Source organism: Callionymus lyra, chromosome 10 (genome assembly GCF_982586985.1).
Source record: "Callionymus lyra chromosome 10, fCalLyr1.hap1.1, whole genome shotgun sequence".
Taxonomy (NCBI): Eukaryota; Metazoa; Chordata; class Actinopteri; order Syngnathiformes; family Callionymidae; genus Callionymus; species Callionymus lyra.
The window spans coordinates 3,900,295-3,920,000 of NC_141827.1; the positions used below are offsets into that span (position 1 = coordinate 3,900,295).

General features: G+C 42.6%; 1 protein-coding gene across 2 annotated transcripts in view; it reads right to left on the reverse strand.

Moving 5' to 3' along the window:
* ptprt (protein tyrosine phosphatase receptor type T) overlaps positions 1–19,706 on the reverse strand; it is a 305,407-nt gene that overhangs the window by 224,455 nt on the left and 61,246 nt on the right. The window lies entirely within an intron of this gene.

Here is a 19,706-nt window from a genome sequence, read left to right on the forward strand (position 1 = left end):
TGAATGAAATGTATAAACCATTTTTATGTATTATTTCGTTTTTTATTTAGATTTTATAAATCTGATACAAAGTTAATGAATGTATGATGTATTTTACTAAATAAAAATGAATATTTTACATATTTTTCATGAGCTTTTTCGTTCCTAAATGTACTTTTTTCATATCGTAAATATAGTAAAAGTCTAAATAAAAGTGATTCAGATTTGTTTCCAAACATCTAACTTTATAGAGAAAGATGGTCGTCGAGAACATTTTCAGACATGAAAATAGTTTTGTTAAAAACTCTATTATTTGACCAAAGAATTAAAAATATATATATAAATACAAAATAATGAAGATTTTATTTAAATGTAACACAAAATTGTTATGATTAAATTGAAATGATACAAATTTAAGCTGATAATTCCTTAAACATTGAAAATTGTGTCAAACATAGAACAAGAACAACTACAACAAAAAAAAGAAGAACAAGAAGAACAAAAAAAGAGAAAATAAAGAGAAACAAGGACAAGAACAACCAGAAGAGGAACAAAAAACAGGGGAACATAACAAGAGAAATCTGAGCAAAGAAAGACAAGAACAAAAACAAGAAAGAAAATGAAGAAAAACAAAAACAATCCAATAAAAATAAATCAAATATCGATCAATAAAGTTCTACCTAACCTAACAAAAATAACACCAACAATTTGAAGAACAAATAAAAGGAGAACTAAAACGAGAACAAGGACTAAAATGAGAAGAACAAGAAATACATAAACGAGAAAAACAACAAGAAAAAACAAAAGAACAAGAACAAAAACAAGAAAAAAATGACATTCAATGCTTTTGTTCGTTTCCAAATAAAATAAAGGTTAATTTGTTGGTTCTTTGAGGTTATATCGATGTAAAATCTCACAGTATGAATAAAAATATATATTAATATTGAATATATGTGATCAAATAAGCAGGAAGTACATAAAGTGACAGTTAAATGTTAGATGTTGTCACTAAATGGCTGTTTTTGTGTAGTTGTGTACGATTATGACCAGGGTCTCATGTGTTGTTTCTTTAGCCAGCGTACATTTCACCGCTTTGCTGGGTCATGAACAATGTGTTAACGCCAGAAAAAGTCATCTGTCAACACACAAACACACACACACACACACACACACACACACACACCATCAGAATAAGTGGGTCACAGCGACACACAACAAACCTTGCAGCACACTCTGCCACAGGAGACCAACTGTTTTCATAATTCTTCCGAGAATTCTTTTACTTTCCAAAATCCGTCAGAATCAAAAGTCTGTATCACTGAGTCTCTGAGCTGCTGAAGTACCTTTGAGCAAAACTCCCAGTTGACACGAGTCACTCCATCACATGCTCCACATAAAGTTAACCAGAGAGTTGATGGTTTTCTGTTCGGGTCGATCCAGGTGTTGATCATGAAGATAATCCACAGTTAAACGTGACGACTTTATGATTTACTTACTTAATATTTGTTTGTTCATGTGAAGCTTTAGTCAATGTTATCTTGTTGCTTCATTTACATACTAGAGCTGAGCCGCTCTAGTAGAAGAACTCACATTTCTCCTTCAAACTCTTCACTGGCTGCCAGTTTCTTTCAGGATCATTTTAAAATTCTGGTTCTTACTTTCAGATCTATTCATGGTCAGACCTTCCATCGGTGATCTGATCCAGACTAACACCCCAGCTCGGGCTCTGAGGTCTGTGGATCAGAATCTACTGATGGTTCCTGAACTTCTGGACCAGAGGAGAGAAATCCTTCCAGACTGTTGCTCCTAAGCTTTGGAACCATCTCTGTGTTTGATGATCTACTGACTCCTTCAAGAAACATCTGTGTTTGATGATCTACTGACTCCTTCAAGAAACATCTGTGTTTGATGATCTACTGACTCCTTCAAGAAACATCTGTGTTTGATGATCTACTGACTCCTTCAAGAAACATGTGTTTGATGATCTACTGACTCCTTCAAGAAACATCTGTGTTTGATGATCTACTGACTCCTTCAAGAAACATCTGTGTTTGATGATCTACTGACTCCTTCAAGAAACATCTGTGTTTGATGATCTACTGACTCCTTCAAAAAACATCTGTGTTTGATGATCTACTGACTCCTTCAAGAAACATCTGTGTTTGATGATCTACTGACTCCTTCAAGAAACATCTGTGTTTGATGATCTACTGACTCCTCCAAGAAACATGTGTTTGATGATCTACTGACTCCTTCAAGAAACATCTGTGTTTGATGATCTACTGACTCCTTCAAGAAACATCTGTGTTTGATGATCTACTGACTCCTTCAAGAAACATCTGTGTTTGATGATCTACTGACTCCTTCAAGAAACATCTGTGTTTGATGATCTAATGACTCCTTCAAGAAACATCTGTGTTTGATGATCTACTGACTCCTTCAAGAAACATCTTTGTTTGATGATCTACTGACTCCTTCAAGAAACATCTGTGTTTGATGATCTACTGACTCCTTCAAGAAACATCTGTGTTTGATGATCTACTGACTCCTTCAAGAAACATCTCTGTGTTTGATGATCTACTGACTCCTTCAAGAAACATCTGTGTTTGATGATCTACTGACTCCTTCAAGAAACATCTGTGTTTGATGATCTACTGACTCCTTCAAGAAACATCTGTGTTTGATGATCTACTGACTCCTTCAAGAAACATCTGTGTTTGATGATCTACTGACTCCTTCAAAAAACATCTGTGTTTGATGATCTACTGACTCCTTCAAGAAACATCTGTGTTTGATGATCTACTGACTCCTTCAAGAAACATCTGTGTTTGATGATCTACTGACTCCTCCAAGAAACATGTGTTTGATGATCTACTGACTCCTTCAAGAAACATCTGTGTTTGATGATCTACTGACTCCTTCAAGAAACATCTGTGTTTGATGATCTACTGACTCCTTCAAGAAACATCTGTGTTTGATGATCTACTGACTCCTTCAAGAAACATCTGTGTTTGATGATCTAATGACTCCTTCAAGAAACATCTGTGTTTGATGATCTACTGACTCCTTCAAGAAACATCTGTGTTTGATGATCTACTGACTCCTTCAAGAAACATCTGTGTTTGATGATCTACTGACTCCTTCAAGAAACATCTGTGTTTGATGATCTACTGACTCCTTCAAGAAACATCTCTGTGTTTGATGATCTACTGACTCCTTCAAGAAACATCTGTGTTTGATGATCTACTGACTCCTTCAAGAAACATCTGTGTTTGATGATCTACTGACTCCTTCAAGAAACATCTGTGTTTGATGATCTACTGACTCCTTCAAGAAACATCTGTGTTTGATGATCTACTGACTCCTTCAAGAAACATCTGTGTTTGATGATCTACTGACTCCTTCAAGAAACATCTGTGTTTGATGATCTACTGACTCCTTCAAGAAACATCTGTGTTTGATGATCTACTGACTCCTTCAAGAAACATGTGTGTTTGATGATCTACTGACTCCTTCAAGAAACATCTGTGTTTGATGATCTACTGACTCCTTCAAGAAACATCAGTGTTTGATGATCTACTGACTCCTTCAAGAAACATGTGTGTTTGATGATCTACTGACTCCTTCAAGAAACATCTCAAGACTCTTTTATTTGAGCTTTTCCTTGATTCTCTGAGACTCCTGTGTTTCTCTCAGTTTTATCTTGATCTTTTAAAGTTTATATTTTATTGAGTATTGTTTTGATTGTTTAAGCGCTTTGTGACCCTGGTCTAGTAAAACTCCCTACAAATATAAATGACTTACAATTTGTTTCTCCATGTAAAGCTCTGATCGATGTTATCTTGTCGCTTCATAAATGTCACCATCGCGCGGTCGATGAAAAGCTTCGTCTGTATCAACATTTATTTGGACGATCGTGGAGAAGAAACTCTGGGAATCAGTTCGATTGTGTGTTTATGGATTTGTGAGTCGGAGGTAAAATGAACCGAGTGTTCGTGAGATCAATGGAAAAGTTGCAGGATTCTGATCATTAGTAACACATTCTCAACGTAGAGACGCTTTATAAACACTATTTCTTTTTTGTTGTATTTCCATGAACTTTTGCTTTATTTTAATTTTAAATTTGCTATTATTTTGTATTTTATTCAAAATGATTTAAGTATTTTTTAATGTATTATTCGGTTTACAAATTTACTTTATTTTGATAAAAAAAATTGAAAGTAACTCATGTATAATGTTTTTTATTGAGAAACAAATAATGTATTTCATATTTTTCATGCATTGTTTTGGTTCCTAAATATATTTTTGTTTTATTTTTTCAATTTCTAAATAGTTCAGTGTTTTTATGTATTATTTGGTTTCCAAATGTCGTTTTTTGATTTCTTTAAATAAATATGATGTCATTATATTGTATCTATAATGTATTTTATTGAAAGAAAACAAACTATTTATCACATGTTTTAATGTATTTCTGGTTCCTAATGGTTCTTGTTTTGTTTATTTTTATTTAGATATCAAAATAATGTATTTATTATGTATTTTATTGAAAATGTATCAGGTATTTTTATGTATAATTTTGTTTTTTTATTTCTTTTATAAATCTGATATTGAATTTATGTCTATGATGTATTTCATTAAATAAAAAAAATACATAAATAATGTATTTTGCATGTATGTTTTGGTTAGTAAATATACTTTTGTTTTATTTTTTTCAATCACTTTGTGTTTTTATATATTATTTTGTTTCCAAATGTTGATCAAACACATTGTATCTATAATGAATTTTATTGAAAAAACAAACAATTTATTATATATTTTCAAGTATTTTTAGTTCCTAAACGTACTTTTGTTTTATTTATTTTTAATTTGCTATCAAAATAATTAATTCATTGTGTATTTTATTAAAAATATATTTTCATGTATTATTTTGTTTTCTGAATTTATTTTTAGTTATTGTTATAAATATGATACCAAACATATATATATATATATTTAAAATGTATTTTATTATTATTGAATAAAAAAGAATATATTACATATTTTTCATGTATGTTTTGGTTCCTAAATGTACTTTTTACCTATAATATATTTTATCAAATACAAAAAAACTGTTTTATTGTAAATGTTTTTATGTGTTTCCTTCCTAAAGTGTTAAAAAACTCCGACACAAAAATAAAATCCCATTTGTTCACCTAGTTCTGTGTGTCGTGACCAGCTGGAGGGTCACAAACAAGTGCGACCTTGTGAGGATCAAAGGTCACGAGGTACATGAGCATCAGCTGCGCCGCAGATGATCCGCACACGATGTGCGTCATCATCATCATCACCATCATCATCATCATCATCATCATCATCATCATCATCATCATCATCATCATCATGTAACACAACCATCGGGGCCTGAAACAGTCTCACATTATTCTTCGGCCCATTGCGTTGGTTTATTTCACAGAGTTCCCCCCGAGGGTCTCGAGCGCTGGCACTGGAACCCATATGTTGTGTGTCCTGAATGTGTAATGGCCCTGCATCACACACACACACACACACACACACACCAGTGTCATCATCTGTTTGTCATCTTCCTGCGTGAAAGTGTGTATCACGCGCCGCTTCACCTCGACGATGAAGCCTCAGATCAACGCTGGGTTCAAACCTCAGGACGTTCCTCACATCATCTCGGACGTCGCACTCGTCCGTGTGTCGCACAATTATTTTATAATTATCCGACAAACTCCTGCGCGTTCGTATGAATAGACGGAGGATCACGAGGCGCTGGTGGAGTTCTGTGAGATCGTTGCCGGGGTCCCTGACACCAGAACACAGTGGTCCAAGAAGAAGAAGAAGAAGCAGAGAAACAGCAGAGCTGTGTCTCAAATCGCACACTAGCTACTAAAAGTTAGTATTTTTAGTACGTTAGTGTGTCTCAATTCTTAGTATGCGAAATTTAGTGCGCCATGCACACTAAATCGGCGTACTAACACGCCCACAAAACTAGCATGGTTCGATGGACACTAAACACACTAAACAACCGCCATTTTAGTGACGTTTTAAACGGAAGTTACATCATATATAAATGCATATATATTCATATACTTAAATGTGTATTTTCAGCAGCAGTAGGAGGATAAACACGTCTTCGCTGCTGATACCAGCTTAAATATCTCGCGATTATTTAGATTCTCATATTTTTTCTTTATTTCTTTTTCCAAAGTTGCAATACGTGCTGCCAGCAGGTGGCGCTAGTGTTCAAACAGCTGCTTGAAACATCATTAAATAGAAGTAGAAGAAGAAGCTGTCATGTGATTTCCGGTTAGTGTGTAGCTTCAGGGTTTGATTTGAGACATACTATCTGCGGAGAATTTGCGTACTAGTTAGTATGCATACTAAACTGATGCATACTAACTTCTAGCATACTAAGATTAGTATGCGATTTGAGACACAGCACTGGACTGTGATGAGATGAGATCCCATGGTGGAGCCACGAGCTCATTATCAACCAGAAGAAGAAGAAGAAGAAGAAGAAGAAGAAGAAGAAGAAGAAGAAGAAGTTGTTTTTAAATATTTTTTATTTTTATTATATTAATTATTATATATATATATTATAATATTATTAATATTAAGTGTGATACAAACTCAGCTTCACCCTTTAAAACCCTTAAAACATCATGACTCGTTTGACCGTGTGCTCTAGATCTATGTATGTAGAACAAGAACAACTAGAACAAAAAAAGGAAGAACAACAAGAAGAAGAAAAAGACAAGAGAAAATAAAGAGAAACAAGAAGGACAAGAACTGAAAGAGGAACAAAACAAGAGAGATCAGAGCAAAGAAAGAAAACAAGAAGAACTAAAAGAACAATGAGAAGAACCAAAACAAGAGTTACAAAAAAGAAGAGAAAAACAGCAAACACTAAAAATGAGAAGAACAAAAAGGAAGAACTTAAACCAGAACAACGACAAAAATTATAAGAACGAGAAGAAAAAAAAAGGAGAAAAAAATAAGAACAAGAACTAAAACCAGAAGAACTAAAACAAGAACTAAAACAAAAACAAAAAGAACAACAAAAACCAGAAGAACAATGAAAGAAGAACTAAAACGAGAACAACGACCAAAATGAGAAGAAAGAGAAGAATTTCAGGGTGTTTCCAGCCTCTTGCCCTAAGCAGCTGGGACAGACTCCAGCTTTATCCTGACCTTGTTGGCGTTGTGGCCCCTCACGACTGATGTGGCCCCTCACGACTGATGTGGCCCCTCACGACTGATGTGGCCCCTCACGACTGATGTGGCCCCTCACGACTGATGTGGCCCCTCACGACTGATGTGGCCCCTGACAACAGATGTGGCCCCTCACGACTGATGTGGCCCCTCACGACTGATGTGGCCCCTCACGACTGATGTGGCCCCTCACGACTGATGTGGCCCCTGACAACAGATGTGGCCCCTCACGACTGATGTGGCCCCTCATGACTGATGTGGCCCCTCACAACAGATGTGGCCCCTGACAACAGATGTGGCCCCTCACAACAGATGTGGCCCCTCACGACTGATGTGGCCCCTCACGACTGATGTGGCCCTTCACGACAGATGTGGCCCTTCACGACAGATGTGGCCCTTCACGACTGATGTGGCCCTTCACGACTGATGTGGCCCCTCACGACTGATGTGGCCCCTCACGACTGATGTGGCCCCTGACAACAGATGTGGCCCTTCACGACTGATGTGGCCCCTCACGACTGATGTGGCCCCTCACGATAGATGTGGCCCCTGACAACAGATGTGGCCCCTCACGATAGATGTGGCCCCTGACAACAGATGTGGCCCCTCACGACTGATGTGGCCCCTGACAACAGATGTGGCCCCTCACGATAGATGTGGCCCCTCACGATAGATGTGGCCCCTCACGATAGATGTGGCCCCTGACAACAGATGTGGCCCTTCACGACAGATGTGGCCCCTGACAACAGATGTGGCCCCTCACGACTGATGTGGTCCCTCACGACTGATGTGGCCCCTCACGACTGATGTGGCCCCTCATGACTGATGTGGCCCCTCACGACTGATGTGGCCCCTCACCACATATGTGGCCCCTCACCTCAGATGTGGCCTCTTAGAAACCTATAGTTAACTCAGCGACACGTCGTACCCTGAACGTCTGAACTTTTAATTCAAAGTTTATTTACTTTTTGAATTTCAACTCCACTGATTCCTGCTCAAAACTCCCGGAGCGTCTCATTTAAACAACATTTTCCTGAAATGAAAGCTAAACCAAACGAGGCCCCTGGTGTCTGTTTTGTTGCGGGAACAAAGAGGCAGATGATTGCACTCAATAATGGACGACAATGACGTAGATCTGCTTCTTCAAACGCTGCTCGCCATCAGAGACGCAAAACAAACTTCTCCTGTCGGACGTTCCTCACTTTAAAGGAACAACGGTTATCGGACATGAAAGCAAATAGAAGTCGAGACTAAATCGCGTTTTCAGGAGATCAATTACTTCCCCGACTTTCTCTCCGACACAAGCTGCTCGCCGCCCAACGGCTCCCCGGGGCCTCGCGCTCAAAGCCAGGAGGTTTTTTTTTTTGGTGTGTAGATCTTCAATCTCTTTCATTTCCCTCGTTCAGGAAGGTTTTGTGCCTTTTGAGTTAAGAGTCTCGTTGCAAATCTCTTAGTTATTCCTGATGGTTCGGTTCACGTTTGTAGTTTCACAAGGTTCTCTTTTTTCCAGCCTGTAAAGACAGTGTCCACATGTGGCCTGGAAACGTCCATCATGCACCTCCAGGGGGCGCTGTCGCGCTTCATCTCCACTTCCTGTCAACTCTTTTAGGCTCATGAACATTTCAGTTTGACTAAATGACGCTCAACTTTCCCGGAGAGTTTTTTCCGAGGCTCAGGTGCTTCCGCTTTTATACACTATTCATCGTGGACTTGAAACGCTGTCGAGTCAGAATCGTGGGATTTCATCGACTTCCGTTCGCTTTCAAGTCGCCGCTCGAGCGTCAACACAGTTTTTCCAAGAGTTCAATCAACACAAAACAACTTCAAGAAAAACACCTGGAAGTGGAAAATCATCTCACTTTTAATTCACTTCATAATATGATAAACTCATGAGTTGAAGGAACAAAAGTCTTCGGAAAATAAGGACTTATTTGGGAAATATTTCCATGCAAGTGGTCGTGGCTTGTTTCCATCATCCTGCTTTTGACGCCACAGTGTCGTAGCTTTGATCGCGTCCTCCGATTGGTCTTTTGTTACTTGGATGTTTGCGATAGCGCCACCTAGTGTCACATTTTGATTCTAGTTCTATCTGATTTTCCCAGCATCCTCAGTTCTGTCGCTTATTAATAGAAGTTTTTAGCAACTTTTTTTTAATCCTTGCCGTTTTTGAACCCAAAAAACTGCAATACTTTTGTACTTTGCACTGTTACAACTTTCATAGTACTTCGATTTCTCGTACATTCATAAAGTTCACAAGGTTACACTTTACGTCAACAAAATGATTCAGGAGAAATATATATCTCATACAAAACAATAAACGGAGAAAGTTTTGCGATGGATATGAATTATTCTACAAATAATGTTCACATGATCTATGTTTTTTATGTTTGCACTTTGTTATTTTTATTTGCACTTTGTTCTTGTTTTAATGAAACTATCGTCTGCTGTGAACTGGAAATTCAATTTCCCAAAGAAGATCTACTGAGGGATCCATCCATCCATCCATCCATCCATCCATTCATCCATCCATCCATCCATCCATCCACCCACGCACCCATCCATCCATCCATCCATCCATCCATCCATCCATCCATCCATCCATCCATCCATCCATCCATCCATCCATCCATCCATCCATCCATCCATCCATCCATCCACCCACGCACCCATCCATCCATCCATCCATCCATCCATCCATCCATCCATCCATCCATCCATCCATCCATCCATCCATCCATCCATCCACCCACGCACCCATCCATCCATCCATCCATCCATCCATCCATCCATCCATCCATCCATCCACCCACGCACCCATCCATCCATCCATCCATACATCCATCCATCCATCCATCCATCCATCCATCCATCCATCCATCCATCCACCCACGCACCCATCCATCCATCCATCCATCCATCCATCCATCCATCCACCCACGCACCCATCCATCCATCCATCCATCCATCCATCCATCCATCCATCCATCCATCCATCCATCCATCCATCCATCCACCCACGCACCCATCCATCCATCCATCCATCCATCCATCCATCCATCCATCCATCCATCCACCCACGCACCCATCCATCCATCCATCCATCCATCCATCCATCCATCCACCCACGCACCCATCCATCCATCCATCCATCCATCCATCCATCCATCCATCCATCCATCCATCCATCCATCCATCCATCCATCCATCCATCCATCCATCCATCCTTCCATCCATCCATCCATCCATCCATCCATCCATCCATCCATCCATCCATCCTTCCATCCATCCATCCATCCATCCATCCATCCATCCATCCATCCATCCATCCATCCATCCATCCATCCATTTTCTTAATAATACTTGTTTTTATTTTTCAAGAGTCAGGCTTTTTCTTCGTTTCCATTTTTGTTAATTTGAAATAAGTAGAGAAACTAGATTCACATCAGATTAAAACAACATTAACATGAAGCTAAAATCCTAATAAAAGGTAACATTGTGTTAACAAGTGTTGCTGGATAATTATAAAAAGATACCTTTTAGAAAAGCAAGTCATCAGATCGACGCAGAGGCTCGAGAAGACCTCCATAAAAAAAGCTGGTAAATGAAGCTTCATACGGACAGAAAATGGTTGCAATTTTGAAGCTTCAGTTTGCAAATGGTCCACGAATGAAGCCCATCAGAGACAGAATGTCGTAACACTCGGATAATCGCATTATATCTCCTTCTAAAAGCAGCACGACGCAAACATCCTCTCGCTTTACTGGCTCTTATCGCCTCAGATTATTCCGACTGCCCGACTTCACAAACAGCTTTATGGGTTCATAACTTCGGCAACTCAGCGAGGCCATGAAAGAAGCATGATTTGGCTCCAGAACAAAGTGGAATTAGTTATTGGATTCTCAACATTTGGTGGGAATTTTGCCCCAGTAAGACCTCGGAGGCCGAGGAGCAGGAGAACGAGACGCCGTGTTGCAAGTGCCGAGGTTTATTATGGATAAGATGCGAGGAAGCAGGAGCGTGTTTATCATCTCAAAAGCCTCTTTTCACTCTCGTAAGAGCAGGAGGAACCATCTGATCCCAGATTCCTGGCAAAGGCAGACGCTTTTGTGTCGGATGCTGATTCAATTTTAAATAAGACCCTCAGGCTGAACTGATGATTTTATTCAGTCGAGTTGTCGGGTTCTGGTCTACAACTGCCAACATACGAGCGCTAGTGTTGTGTTCGCTGGACCAGCTGGACTTTTAGGGGTCGAGGAACGGGCGAGTGGCCAGAAATGTCAGTTAAAATCAATCCGAGTCCGATTATTGAGTTTGTGCTCGAGTTCTTCCTGCAACAGTTTTACTAGGATTGTCACATTGATTCAACCATTAAGTACAATAATGACGAGTATTTGACGATAAAGTTTCCTGGTTACCGTCAAAAAAAGAACCTGCAAGATCCGTAGTCAAGGTCGACTCGAACAAGGTCTGAACAAATGTACCTTGTTTATTGCGAGGGTTACTTTCTAAAAGAAACCTGCAGTAAATAAGCGAAAAAGTTATTGTTACATTTTCCATTCATTAATTTTCTATGACACTTGTTCCCTTATGAAGGTGTCTGGAGGGGCTGTAATCTTATCCAGTTTTTTCGGGCGAGAGGCGGGGACACCCTGGACAGGATGGCAGGGGATGTAGTAAATGTTCTTCAAGATGCAGTAACTTCTCATCATGACCATGTTTTACACTTTATTACTTTATAAAGTTGCTCTTAAAATCTGGACGAACGAGAGGTTACGAGAGTCCATTATGATGTAATAATGGCTTCACTCCTCCTCCAGCTGTGATCACACTTTGTTTATACAACGAGTCCCTTGGAGGTGGAGACTTCCGGGGTGGATGACGCACGGTGACAAACCTCCATGTTTGACCAATCACAGCAGAGTGGGTGTGGTTATGGTCAACAAGATTGAATCTCCAGAAAAACAAAGTTTTCTAATGTCAATATTTCAATGAAAAGAGAGTTTTGTACAAACACACACTGATGATACAATAGAGTCACACATCACAACAACACACACACACTGATGATATAATAGAGTCACACATCACAACAACACACACACACTGATGATACAATAGAGTCACACATCACAACAACACACACACACACTGATGATACAATAGAGTCACACATCACAACAACACACACACACTGATGATACAATAGAGTCACACATCACAACAACACACACACACTGATGATACAATAGAGTCACACATCACAACTACACACACACAAACACTTAAGTTACACTTTAAACACTGATGATACAATAGAGTCACACATCACAACAACACACACACACTGATGATACAATAGAGTCACACATCACAACAACACACACATAAACACTTAAGTTACACTTTAAAGATCATAACATCAACAGGAATATTCATCTACTTTGATGTTGAGACAAATATCCACATATATATATATAATATAATATAAAAATGTTTTTCCTCTTGTAGTTAAAGTTAGTGACAAACTTTTTTATCCACATACGGTGTTTTTAAATGTGTCAGTGAAGACAATTCAGCAATGAAATTGTGCAGATAATTTGACCAAAGAAGGACTGACTCACACAACAACGAAAAAACAAAGGTCGACCAGAAGTTGAATTTATGATAATCTTTCTCCAGAAGTCCCTGAAATCATCAATAAGTAGATTCTCTGAGCCTGAAGTCTCAACTCTCTGCTCGAGGAAAAATCTGCTCAGACGTCTGAACCCGGGAGTCCAGTCGTATCAAAAAGTTAGCGGGAGGTAAATATTAATGGCAGCGAGCGAGCATCAGTATTCAGAGGCGGAAGGTGTTCATCGAGTTCCTGCCGTTAAACTAGGATGCGATGGATGTGGTCTCCGGCGCTCGCACACACCTGAGGGCCTGAGCCGCGATAATCCTTCTCTAATAAGGTGGTAAAGACGGCAGGAATGACAATATCGATCCAGCCTTTGGGGGAAAAGCTTCTCTGTTTTCTCATTAGGCCCATAAATTACGGTCGCAAAACAGAAGAGGATCCGGGGATCGACATGCGGCGACTCTGAACACCGACCGTCCCCGGCGTGTGCGTCGTGACGAGTCGACCTATAGGAGATCGAACTCCAGTGTGTGGACGGCGGCTCTGGAGACGATGGCCGAGAGGTCATCGTTTGTTTTTCCTGCGCTGCCCCCGGTGGTCTCATCTATCAGTCTGAGAGCGAGGAAGAAGCTCGGCGGGATGTAAGGAGGAGAATTGAACAGCTTTGGAAAATATGTTTTTATAAAAAAAAAACTTTTTTTTTCATCAACAAACCTTTAAAAACTGAGGGAACACGATGAGATGCTAAGTACATGCTAGCGGCTAGTCACATAAAAGGCGTTATTAAATTAATTTAATCAAAATAGCTAATAGGCTAACTCTAAATGTATTGCAGTAGTACAGAATGACCACGTTTTTGTTGATTAAAACTAAACAGATGGTCACTCTTTTTACTTTTTGAAGTATTTACTTGTATTTTAATATGTTTTGTATTCATGCATTTATATTAATGCATTTATTTGATTTTTTTTTTTACATGTATTTATGGATGTTTGTATGGATGGATGTGTTATTGATACTGGACAAAAAAATTATCCTCCGGGGATCAATAAAGCATTTATCTTCTGTTGTCTAAACCAGAAGGATGTGTCTCGTCTGCAGTTCATACAAAACTCTGCAGCCAGAATTCTGAGCTGCTCTAGTAGAAGAACTCACATTTCTCCTTCAAACTCTGGCTGCCAGTTTCTTTCAGGATCATTTTAAAATTCTGGTTCTTACTTTCATTTATTCATGGTCAGACCTTCCATCAGTGATCTGATCCAGCCCCTCCTTTACTTTACCATCCATCTACTCTCATTTCAAAGACTTAAAACTCCTTCATAAAAAAAGACACTCGTGCAGCCGATGGTGTGAAAAGCCAGTAAATCCACGCATGGAGTTCAAGAGCTACGTTGGTGGACACAGTTTTTCCTGGTGATAAGACGAAGAGAAGAGGAAACATCTGCGGCGAACAGTTTAAATACATCTGCGTTCGCTTCACTTCTCTTCATGAGACTTTGAAGCGTTCAGTCGACACAGATGCTCGCAGGCCACGTGATGAACAGACGTCCACGAAGAAAGAATAAAACATAAATATATCATAGATTTCATAGATTTATATCATAGGAATAGTTGCAGAAGGAAGGGAGGCGAATGATTTATTATATAATTTATGATTTTTGTTACACAAGTTACTCTTGTACATGTGAATAGATCGATCGCAGTGGTTTTTACTATTAACTTCGCAAAATTGAGATCTATACCCATAATGCATTTTGTCAAAAACAATACATTCACTTTTTATGAAGGTTAACACCACCAGAGTCCACTCAGTCGCCCTTCTACGACTTAACGATGAAAGGAGGGGTAGGTGTTATTCAATATGTAAAAAAGGTATCAAATAAAAATAAAAATAAAACAATTTTTTCACTTGTCCTCGAGGTTTTTAATGGAACACTGGGTCAGGCAGGCAGAAAATCACAGTTAAGTCGCACAACTGTGTCAGATTTATTATAATATGAACTTTGTACAAAAAAAAGAACATTTAATGAGCTCAAGTTACTTTTGAGATTTTGTTCTTCCAGATGTGCTTTCTTTTACCCAAACTAGAATGATTAGTTTAGTGTGATGGATAACTACATTTAAATAATGCCTAGATTATAAACTTGTAGTTGTGTGTGTCCATGTATATGTGTGTAGTTGTGTGTTCTATTTGATATATGACTCTATGGCAGCGTAACGTGAAAAAATGATAACATTGTCTGCTGCGCCGGGATTTATTGCCCAGTGAATTAAATATCTGTTACACATTGGGACATTGATTTACCACACATTTAACACACACACACACACACACACACACACACACAAACACTCTGCCTTAGACACACAAACGTGTCTCACCGCAAAACTGGTATGATTTCAACCTGTATCCACCGGTGTGTAGACAAATCTACGACACTCACCCACAATTTACGACACTCGGGCCATGACACTTAGACACACACAAACACACACAAATACACACAAACACACACACAGAGCTATTTGGGTTTTCATATATCAACGGCTTTACGGTCTCTCCAGTGTTCCCTGATCTGCTCCCTGTGGTCCTGAACCTGTCGGTAATTGGCTTTTTAATGACTTCTGCATTTCCACAGTTTTCCCGCTTCCCTGCCTCATTTGAGGAGCCGGGACGAGGAGACAGTGAAGGGACGAGGAGACAATGAAGGGACGAGGGGGAGACAGTGAAGGGACGAGGGGGAGACAATGAAGGGTCGAGGGGGAGACAATGAAGGGGCGAGGGGGAGACAATGAAGGGGCGAGGAGACAATGAAGGGACGAGGGGGAGACAGTGAAGGGACGAGGGGGAGACAATGAAGGGACGAGGAGACAATGAAGGGACGAGGAGACAATGAAGGGACGAGGGGGAGACAGTGAAGGGACGAGGGGGAGACAGTGAAGGGACGAGGGGGAGACAGTGAAGGGACGAGGGGGAGACAGTGAAGGGACGAGGGGGAGACAATGAAGGGACGAGGGGGAGACAGTGAAGGGACGAGGGGGAGACAGTGAAGGGACGAGGGGGAGACAATGAAGGGACGAGGGGGAGACAATGAAAGGACGAGGGGGAGACAGTGAAGGGACGAGGGGGAGACAGTGAAGGGACGAGGGGGAGACAGTGAAGGGACGAGGGGGAGACAATGAAGGGACGAGGGGGAGACATTGAAGGGACGAGGGGGAGACAGTGAAGGGACGAGGGGGAGACAGTGAAGGGACGAGGGGGAGACAATGAAGGGACGAGGGGGAGACAATGAAGGGACGAGGGGGAGACAGTGAAGGGACGAGGGGGAGACAATGAAGGGACGAGGAGACAATGAAGGGACGAGGAGACAATGAAGGGACGAGGGGGAGACAGTGAAGGGACGAGGGGGAGACAATGAAGGGACTAGGGGGAGACAGTGAAGGGACGAGGGGGAGACAATGAAGGGACGAGGGGGAGACAGTGAAGGGACGAGGGGGAGACAGTGAAGGGACGAGGGGGAGACAATGAAGGGACGAGGGGGAGACAATGAAGGGACGAGGGGGAGACAATGAAGGGACGAGGGGGAGACAGTGAAGGGACGAGGGGGAGACAATGAAGGGACGAGGGGGAGACAATGAAGGGACGAGGGGGAGACAATGAAGGGACGAGGGGGAGACAATGAAGGGACGAGGGGGAGACAATGAAGGGACGAGGGGGAGACAGTGAAGGGACGAGGGGGAGACAGTGAAGGGACGAGGGGGAGACAGTGAAGGGACGAGGGGGAGACAATGAAGGGACGAGGGGGAGACAGTGAAGGGACGAGGGGGAGACAATGAAGGGACGAGGGGGAGACAGTGAAGGGACGAGGGGGAGACAGTGAAGGGACGAGGGGGAGACAATGAAGGGACGAGGGGGAGACAATGAAGGGACGAGGGGGAGACATTGAAGGGACGAGGGGGAGACAATGAAGGGACGAGGGGGAGACAATGAAGGGACGAGGGGGAGACAATGAAGGGACGAGGGGGAGACATTGAAGGGACGAGGGGGAGACAGTGAAGGGACGAGGGGGAGACAATGAAGGGACGAGGGGGAGACAATGAAGGGACGAGGGGGAGACAGTGAAGGGACGAGGGGGAGACAGTGAAGGGACGAGGGGGAGACAGTGAAGGGACGAGGGGGAGACAGTGAAGGGACGAGGGGGAGACAATGAAGGGACGAGGGGGAGACAGTGAAGGGACGAGGAGACAATGAAGGGACGAGGGGGAGACAATGAAGGGACGAGGGGGAGACAGTGAAGGGACGAGGGGGAGACAGTGAAGGGACGAGGGGGAGACAGTGAAGGGACGAGGAGACAATGAAGGGACGAGGGGGAGACAATGAAGGGACGAGGAGACAATGAAGGGACGAGGGGGAGACAGTGAAGGGACGAGGGGGAGACAGTGAAGGGACGAGGGGGAGACAGTGAAGGGACGAGGGGGAGACAATGAAGGGACGAGGGGGAGACAATGAAGGGACGAGGGGGAGACAATGAAGGGACGAGGGGGAGACAGTGAAGGGACGAGGGGGAGACAATGAAGGGACGAGGGGGAGACAATGAAGGGACGAGGGGGAGACAATGAAGGGACGAGGGGGAGACAATGAAGGGACGAGGGGGAGACAATGAAGGGACGAGGGGGAGACAGTGAAGGGACGAGGGGGAGACAGTGAAGGGACGAGGGGGAGACAGTGAAGGGACGAGGGGGAGACAATGAAGGGACGAGGGGGAGACAGTGAAGGGACGAGGGGGAGACAATGAAGGGACGAGGGGGAGACAGTGAAGGGACGAGGGGGAGACAGTGAAGGGACGAGGGGGAGACAATGAAGGGACGAGGGGGAGACAATGAAGGGACGAGGGGGAGACATTGAAGGGACGAGGGGGAGACAATGAAGGGACGAGGGGGAGACAATGAAGGGACGAGGGGGAGACAATGAAGGGACGAGGGGGAGACATTGAAGGGACGAGGGGGAGACAGTGAAGGGACGAGGGGGAGACAATGAAGGGACGAGGGGGAGACAATGAAGGGACGAGGGGGAGACAGTGAAGGGACGAGGGGGAGACAGTGAAGGGACGAGGGGGAGACAGTGAAGGGACGAGGGGGAGACAGTGAAGGGACGAGGGGGAGACAATGAAGGGACGAGGGGGAGACAGTGAAGGGACGAGGAGACAATGAAGGGACGAGGGGGAGACAATGAAGGGACGAGGGGGAGACAGTGAAGGGACGAGGGGGAGACAGTGAAGGGACGAGGGGGAGACAGTGAAGGGACGAGGAGACAATGAAGGGACGAGGGGGAGACAGTGAAGGGACGAGGGGGAGACAGTGAAGGGACGAGGGGGAGACAATGAAGGGACGAGGGGGAGACAGTGAAGGGACGAGGAGACAATGAAGGGACGAGGGGGAGACAATGAAGGGACGAGGGGGAGACAGTGAAGGGACGAGGAGACAATGAAGGGACGAGGGGGAGACAATGAAGGGACGAGGGGGAGACAGTGAAGGGACGAGGGGGAGACAGTGAAGGGACGAGGGGGAGACAGTGAAGGGACGAGGAGACAATGAAGGGACGAGGGGGAGACAGTGAAGGGACGAGGGGGAGACAGTGAAGGGACGAAGAGACAATGAAGGGACGAGGGGGAGACAATGAAGGGACGAGGAGACAATGAAGGGACGAGGGGGAGACAATGAAGGGACGAGGAGACAATGAAGGGACGAGGAGACAATGAAGGGACGAGGGGGAGACAATGAAGGGACGAGGGGGAGACAATGAAGGGACGAGGGGGAGACAGTGAAGGGACGAGGGGGAGACAGTGAAGGGACGAGGGGGAGACAGTGAAGGGACGAGGGGGAGACAGTGAAGGGACGAGGGGGAGACAGTGAAGGGACGAGGGGGAGACACTTACAACAAAAGCCTATTTCGTAAACAATGAATGATGACGCTGCAGTAACAATGTCCGGACACACGGGGAGCCAGAAACAATATTCTGGAATTAACATATTGTTGCTTTAAACAAATACAATTATATTGTTTTTATTATAACTTTTGATCAAATACTTTTAAGCCAAATTCAAAAAATGCTCCAATTTTCTCTTAAATTTATAATTGGATTTTGCTTATTGAAAAATTATCTTTCTATGAATTACTCGCAATTCGCTAATTATCTTCAAATTAGTTCGTACAATGTTACGATACTTATTGCAAACTTGATCCAGTACATTCAAGAGATCTTGAAACACGTTTCTTCTTGTAGATGTTCGTCCAGCAAAGATCATGTGTGTGTGAGTCTCTCGTCAAGAACTTCCACGTATAGAAAGGCGCTATATAAATAGAGATTATTATTATTATTATTATTATTATAATTAGAAAATGTCTGTTAACATAAAATAATCTTATAGCCATTGGTTAGTCACTTCTAGTCGTAAGTTAACGATCCGTAAATCAAATCAGGGGAGTGTCTGTATAATGTAAAGCAGTAAACAAAAATACTGAAGCAAAATGAAGCAAAACGTAGAGCGAGGAGGAAAAGCTGACAGACAGGAAACAGGAAGTAGTATTTTTATGCTGATTGGCGCCGTCACAGAGGATCTTACAAATGTATCCAGAAATAAAGTGTTGCCACCATCTGTGAGTGTGTCGGCGCCGACATGTTCTCCTGCCACAGACATCTTTTGTGAAGATCCAACATCTACTTTCCTTCGTCGCCTCCTGCTGGTTTCTAAGAGCAACTATCTGACGGCAGGATTCGCCCGGACTCGGCGTCCACAGTCGGCGGTCTGGAGCCGTCGAAGCCGTCGAAGCCACTTCAAAAAGATCGTCTCTTTCTTCTGCCTCTCGCTCCGAGCCTCGCTGTCAGCTTTCAGT